Here is a 7,777-nt window from a genome sequence, read left to right on the forward strand (position 1 = left end):
TAACAAAGTAAAGCAGTGTCCAGTGCAACACCCTTCAGTGTCACTTTCAGCCTTTACTGCTCTTCTCATGTGGAATCCATTTCTTTTGCAGTTTCAGCTGCTGCATAACTTCGTGTAGTCTCCAGTTTCACCGTCAGCTGGGTCCTGAGAGTGACAAGTTGGTATTGTTCCCAGACTCAAATTATGATATTTAGGATATTAAGTTGTATCCTTTCTGTCCTGACTATAAAATATGAAATTGGGGCAGACGAATGTAGTTGATTAAGGTATTATTAGACTAAGTATGTGAGTTGAGCCAATTGGCTTTATACTGTGGAACACTATTCCATAGTTTTCTGAGTTGCAGATCTTACCCCTAATTGTGCCGGCTCTGTAAAGGGCATGCATCTTGTTTCGACTACAGATACTGAGAGAGAGTCATGAGGATAAAAGAGGAATTCCACATGTATGTCCTACAGACGGGAGTACAACAATACCCTTCTAAAAATGGGTAGGTTTGAATTAAAATTTCAGGTAAGAGTATTGCAATGTAAGAGCTCAAATGTCTTTCCTTAGGCTTATATATGATAAAGTTTAGATCCACCTTCCATCTCATGCCTTCTCTTCTCTTACTGGAGATCAGTCACATTGCACTTATACAACACCACTCTGAGTTTTATACATATGTAGAAAAAGATGGGATCTTCTAAATGTCTGACACATTAAGTACTCCTTTAAAGGAGTTATTTATAACTTATGTACGTACCTGTGATGGTGCATATTTATACTGATATTCAATGAGTAAGTTAAAACCAATGTTCAGTTAGACCAAAATTAGCTGAGTCAGAAAGATAAGGAAAATATATCTTGGGGAGGGGGACAAAAGTCATTGAATTTGAGATGAGTGTTACATATAGTTAATAATTAGAGACAAATTTTCAACAGCTTATTTAAGTATTAAATTAATAGCATATTTCCACATTTCTTGTATATTTCATCTTCTTTATAAATAATATTTTTAGCTTGGTACCTGGATGGTCTATTGCAAATGCACACACATATCATGGGGAATTTAAAATACACACACAAAATTGAAATGAACAGTACATAACCAAATTTCATGTTTTAATCAGACAATAAGATAATTTATAGCCACAAAATATCCTATACACTCCTGCTTTGAGTGAGGAAGTACTTTAACAAGGTATAGTGTAACAAATCACTGAGAATTTAGTTACAAAATATATTTTACCTGAAATTCGAAGTTATATAAATCCACAATTCTCTCATACTTAAAAAGAGGGAAGGAAAGAGGAAAGGGAAGGGAAGGGAGAAAGGATAGAAAGAAAGGGATTAAACCTATTTTAGACAAAGAAAAAAATCAAGAGGTGAAAACAACTGTTATTCCATTTGAAAGGGAAGGAGGGACATAAGAAAAAGGGTTGAAGGATCATAAATTTGGAAAGATAAACTAACATTTATCAGCTAAATTATGTCAATTTCCTTAACAGTAAAATGGATTTATTAGTATCTGCTTGGTTTTGTTGTGAGAAGTAAGTCAGAAAATGCATATATTTCTGCAAAGTGGTGTGAGAAATAAGTCAGAAAATGCATATATTTCTGCAAAGGATGCCTGGCACATAACGAGTTCAAATAAATAATATTACCCTAGTATTCCTCCAGGTAAATCCCTTATATATATGCTATTCAGAAACTTCCACTACTCCCCAACATGCCAGCTCATACCTTGAAGCAAACTTGTCACAAGCCATATTAGACAAGTTTTAAATTGTGTATCACTGACATAATTATGGTGACAGAAGCATTTCATTTAGGAATGTTTTTGAAAATTCTTAAATACTATGTCAGTTTAGAATATCATACTTTTAGAAATGACCTGTTCTTTTAACTTAAGCCTAAAAATAAGATTTTTGTTAATTCCTAGATTATCAGGTATTTTTTTGTTCTGCTTAAACTACATTTTACTATTATCTTAAAGCACAATCCAATCAATAATTTTGATTTTATACGTGAGCTACCTACCTCTCCACTAACAAAGTAGTAGTACCCAAGTGTTCAAGGGGAACAATCCTATTATATTGTTCATATTTTCAATGCCATAGCTCACATCAAAATGAAACTCTGCTATAATATCAAGTGACAAAAACTGGGTGATTCCATATAAATTTTAGGATTATTTGTTCTAGTTCTGTGAAAAATACCATGAGTAATTTGATAAGAATCACATTAAATCTGTAGATTGCTTTGGGTAGTATGGCCATTTAAAAAATATTCTTCCAATCCAAGACCATGGGATATCTTTCCATTTCTTTGAGTCATCTTCAATTTCCTTTATTAATGTTTTATAGTTCTCAGTGTATAAGTCTTTCATCTCCTTAGGTTTATTCCTACGTAGTTTACTTACAGGGGTGGGATTTTAAAAAGTATTGTTTTTTACATTCCCTTTCTGATATCTCATTGTTAGTGTAAAGAAAGTCAACCGATTTCTGTATGTTAATCTTGTGTCCTGCTACCCTGCTGAATTTGTTTATCAGTTCTAGTAGTTTTTGTGGGGAGTTTTTAGGGTTTTCTCTATATAGTATCATGTCATCTGTATAAAATGACAATTTTATCTCTTCCCTTCCCATTTGAATACCATTTATTTATTTTTCTTGTCTGATTGCTGTGGCTAGGACTTCCAATACTATGTTGAATAGAAGTGATGACACTAGGCATCCTTGTCTTGTTTCAGGTTTTAGTAAGAAGGCTTTCAGATTTTCACCATTGAATGTGATGTTAGCTGTGGGTTTGTCATAAACAGCTTTTATTTTGTTGAGATATGGTCCCTCTATACCTCCTTTGGTAAGAGCTTTTTTTTTTAATCTTTATTGGAGTATAATTGCTTTACAATGGTGTGTTAGTTTCTGCTTTATAACAAAGTGACTCAGTTATACATATGTTCCCATATCTCTTCCCTCTTGTGTCTCCTACCCTCCCACCCTCCCTATCCAACCCCTCTAGGTGGTCCAAAAGCACCAAGCTGATCTCCCTGTGCCATGCGGCTGCTTCCCACTAGCTATCTATTTTACATTTGGTAGTGTATAAATGTCCATGCCACTCTCTCACTTTGTCACAGCTTACCCTTCCCTCTCCCCATATCCTCAAGTCCATTCTCTAGTAGGTCTGTGTCTTTACTCCTGTCTTACCCCTAGGTTCTTCATGACTTTTTTTTTTCTTGGATTCCATATATATGTGTTAGCATACGGTATTTGTCTTTCCCTTTATGGCTTACTTCACTCTGTAGGACAGAGTCTAGGTCCATCCACCTCACTACAAATAACTCAATTTCGTTTCTTTTTATGGCTGAGTAATATTCCATTGTATATATGTGCCACATCTTCTTTATCCATTCATCCGATGATGGACACTTAGGTTGTTTCCATCTCCGGGCTATTGTGAATAGAGCTGCAATGAACATTTTGGTACATGTCTCTTTTTGAATTATGGTTTTCTCAGGGTATATGCCCAGTAGTGGGATTGCTGGGTCATATGGTAGTTCTATTTGTAGATTTTTAAGGAACCTTCATACTGTTCTCCATAGTGGCTGTACCAATTCACATTCCCACCAGCAGTGCAAGAGGGTTCCCTTTTCTCCACACCCTCTCCAGCATTTATTGTTTCTAGATTTCTTGATGATGGCCATTCTGACTGGTGTGAGATGATATCTCATTGTAGTTTTGATTTGCATTTCTCTAATGATTAATGATATTGAGCATTCTTTCATGTGTTTGTTGGCAGTCTGTATATCTTCTTTGGAGAAATGCCTATTTAAGTTTTCTGCCCATTTTTGGATTGGGTTGTTTGTTTTTTTTGTTATTGAGCTGCATGAGCTGCTTGTAAATTTTGGAGGTTAATCCTTTGTCAGTTGCTTCATTTGCAAATATTTTCTCCCATTCTGAGGGTTGACTTTTGGTCTTGTTTATGGTTTCCTTTGCTGTGCAAAAGCTTTGAAGTTTCATTAGGTCCCATTTGTTTATTTTTGTTTTTATTTCCATTTCTCTAGGACGTGGGTCAAAAAGGATCTTGCTGTGATTTATGTCATACAGTGTTCTGCCTATGTTTTCCTCTAAGAGTTTGACAGTTTCTGGCCTTACATTTAGGTCTTTAATCCATTTTGAGGTTATTTTTGTGTATGGTGTCAGGGAATGATCTAATCTCATACTTTTACATGTCCCTGTCCAGTTTTCCCAGCACCACTTATTGAAGAGGCTGTCCTTTCTCCACTGTACATTCCTGCCTCCTTTATCAAAGATAAGGTGACCATATGGGCGTGGGTTTATCTCTGGGCTTTCTATCCTGTTCCATTGATCTATCTTTCTGTTTTTGTGCCAGTACCATACTGTCTTAATTACTGTAGCTTTGTAGTATAGTCTGAAGTCAGGGAGCCTGATTCCTCCAGCTCCGTTTTTCTTTCTCACGATTGCTTTGGCTCTTCGGAGTCTTTTGTATTTCCATACAAATTGTGAAATTTTTTGTTCTAGTTCTGTGAAAAATGCTAGTGGTAGTTTGATAGGGATTGCATTGAATCTGTAGATTGCTTTGGGTAGTAGAGTCTTTTTCACAGTGTTGATTCTTCCAATCCAAGAACATGGTATATCTCTCCATCTATTTGTATCATCTTTAATTTCTTTCATCAGTGTCTTATAATTTTCTGCATACAGGTCTTTTGTCTCCTTAGGTAGGTTTATTCCTAGATATTTTATTCTTTTTGTTGCAGTGGTAAATGGGAGTGTTTTCTTGATTTCACTTTCAGATTTTTCATCATTAGTGTATAGGAATGCTAGAGATTTCTGTGCATTAACTTTGCATCCTGCTACTTTACCAAATTCATTGATTAGCTCTAGTAGTTTTCTGGTACCATCTTTAAGATTCTCTATGTATAGTATCATGTCATCTGCAAACAGTGACAGTTTTACTCCTTCTTTTCCAATTTGGATTCTGTTAATTTCTTGTTTTTCTCTGATTGCTGTGGCTAAAAATTCCAACACTATGTTGAATAATAGTGGTGAGAGTGGGCAACCTTGTCTTGTTCCTGATCTTAGTGGAAATGCTTTCAGTTTTTCACCATAGAGGACGATGTTGGCTGTGGGTTTGTCATATATGGCCTTTATTATGTTGAGGAAAGTTCCCTCTATGCCTACTTTCTGCAGGGTTTTTATCATAAATGGGTGTTGAATTTTGTCAAAAGCTTTCTCTGCATCTATTGAGATGACCATATGGTTTTTCTCCTTCAATTTGTTAATATGGTGTATCACGTTGATTGATTTGCGTACATTGAAGAATCCTTGCATTCCTGGAATAAACCCCACTTGATCATGGTGTATGATCCTTTTAATGTGCTGTTGGATTTTGTTTCCTAGTATTTTGTTGAGGATGTTTGCATCTATGTTCATCAGTGATATTGGCCTGTAGTTTTCTTTCTTTGTGACATCCTTGTCTGGTTTTGGTATCAGGGCAATGGTGGCCTCGTAGAATGAGTTTGGGAGTGTTCCTCCCTCTGCTATATTTTGGAAGGATAGGTCTATTCATATTTTCTGTTTCTTCCTGATTCAGTCTTGGCACGTTGTGCATTTCTAAGAATTTGTCCATTTCTTCCAGGTTGTCCATTTTATTGGCATAGAGTTGCTTGTAGTAATCTCTCATGATCTGTTGTATTTCTGCAGTGTCAGTTGTTACTTCTCCTTTTTCATTTCTAATTCTGTTGATTTGAGTCTTCTCCCTTTTTTTCTTGATGAGTCTGGCTAATGGTTTATCAATTTTGTTTATCTTCTCAAAGAACCAGCTTTTAGTTTTATTGATCTTTGCTATCATTTCCTTCATTTATTTTTCATTTATATCTGATCTGATCTTTATGATTTCTTTCCTTCTGCTAACTTTGGGATATTTTTGTTCTTCTTTCTCTAATTGCTTTAGGTGCAAGGTTAGGTTGTTTATTCGAGATGTTTCCTGTTTCTTAAGATTGTATTGCTATAATCTTACATCTTAGAACTGCTTTTGCTGCATCCCATAGGTTTTGCGTCATCGTGACTCCATTGTCATTTGTTTCTAGGTATTTTTTATTTCCTCTTTGATTTCTTCAGTGATCACTTCGTTATTAAGTAGTGTATTGTTTAGCCTCCATGTGTTTGTATTTTTTACAGATCTTTTCCTGTAATTGATATCTAGTCTTATAGTTTTGTGGTCGGAAAAGATACTTGATATAATTTCAATTTTCTTAAATTTACCAAGGCTTGATTTGTGACCCAAGATAGATCTATCCTGGAGAATGTTCCATGAGCACTTGAGAAGAATGTGTATTCTGTTGTTTTTGGATGGAATGTCCTATAAATATCAGTTAAGTCCATCTTGTTTAATGTATCATTTAAAGATTGTGTTTCCTTATTTATTTTCATTTTGGATGATCTGTCCATTGGTGAAAGTGGGGTGTTAAAGTCCCCTACTATGAATGTGTTACTGTCGATTTCCCCTTTTATGGCTGTTAGTATTTGCCTTATGTATTGGGGTGCTCCTATGTTGAGTGCATAAATATTTACAATTGTTATATCTTCTTCTTGGATCGATCCCTTGATCATTATGTAGTGTCCTTCTTTTCTCTTCTAATACTCTTTATTTTAAAGTCTATTTTGTCTGATATGAGAATTGTTACTCCAGCTTTTTTTTTGGTTTCCATTTGCATGGAATATTTTTCCATCCCCTCACTTTCAGTCTGCATGTGTCTCTAGGTCTGAAGAGGGTCTCTTGTACACAGCATATATATGGGTCTTGTTTTTGTATCCATTCAGCCAGTCTGTGTCTTTTGGTGGGAGCATTTAATCCATTTACATTTAAGGCAATTATTCACATGTACGTTCCTATTACCATTTTGTTAATTGTTTTGGGTTTGTTATTGTATGTCTTTTCCTTCTCTTGTGTTTCTTGACTAGAGAAGATCCTTTAGCATTTGTTGCAAAGCTGGTTTGGTGGTGCTGAACTCTCTCAGCTTTTGCTTGTCTGTAAAGGTTTTAATTTCTCCATCAAATCTGAATGAGATCCTTGCTGGGTAGAGTAATCTTGGTTGTAGGTTTTTTTCCTTCATCACTTTAAATATGTCCTGCCAGTCCCTTCTGGCTTGCAGAGTTTCTGCTGAAAGATCAGCTGTTAACCTTATGGGGATTCCCTTGTGTGTTATTTGTTGTTTTTCCCTTGCTGCTTTTAATATTTGTTCTTTGTATTTAATTTTGACAGTTTGATGAATATGTGTCTTGGCGTGTTTCTCCTTGGATTTATCCTGTATGGGACTCCCTGTGCTTCCTGGACTTGATTAACTCTTTCCTTTCCCATATTAGGGAAGTTTTCAACTATAATCTCTTCAAGTATTTTCTCAGTCCCTTTCTTTTACTCTTCTTCTTCTGGAACCCCTATAATGCGAATGGTGGTGCACTTAATGTTGTCCCAGAGGTCTCTGAGACTGTCCTCTGTTCTTTTCATTCTTTTTTCTTTATTCTCCTCTGCAGTAGTTATTTCCACTATTTTATCTTCCACCTCACTTATCCGTTCTTCTGCCTCAGTTATTCTGCTATTGATCCCTTCTAGAGTATTTTTATTTTCATTTATTGTATTGTACATCGTTGCTTGCTTCATCTTTAGTTCTTCTAGGTCCTTGTTAAAGGTTTCTTGCTTTTTCTCTATTCTATTTCCAAGATTATGGATCATCTTTACTATCATTATTCTGAATTATTTTTCAGGTAGACTGCCTATT

The sequence above is a fragment of the Mesoplodon mirus genome (assembly GCF_964341445.2).
Source record: "Mesoplodon mirus genome assembly, chromosome: 2".
Classification (NCBI taxonomy): Eukaryota; Metazoa; Chordata; class Mammalia; order Artiodactyla; family Ziphiidae; genus Mesoplodon; species Mesoplodon mirus.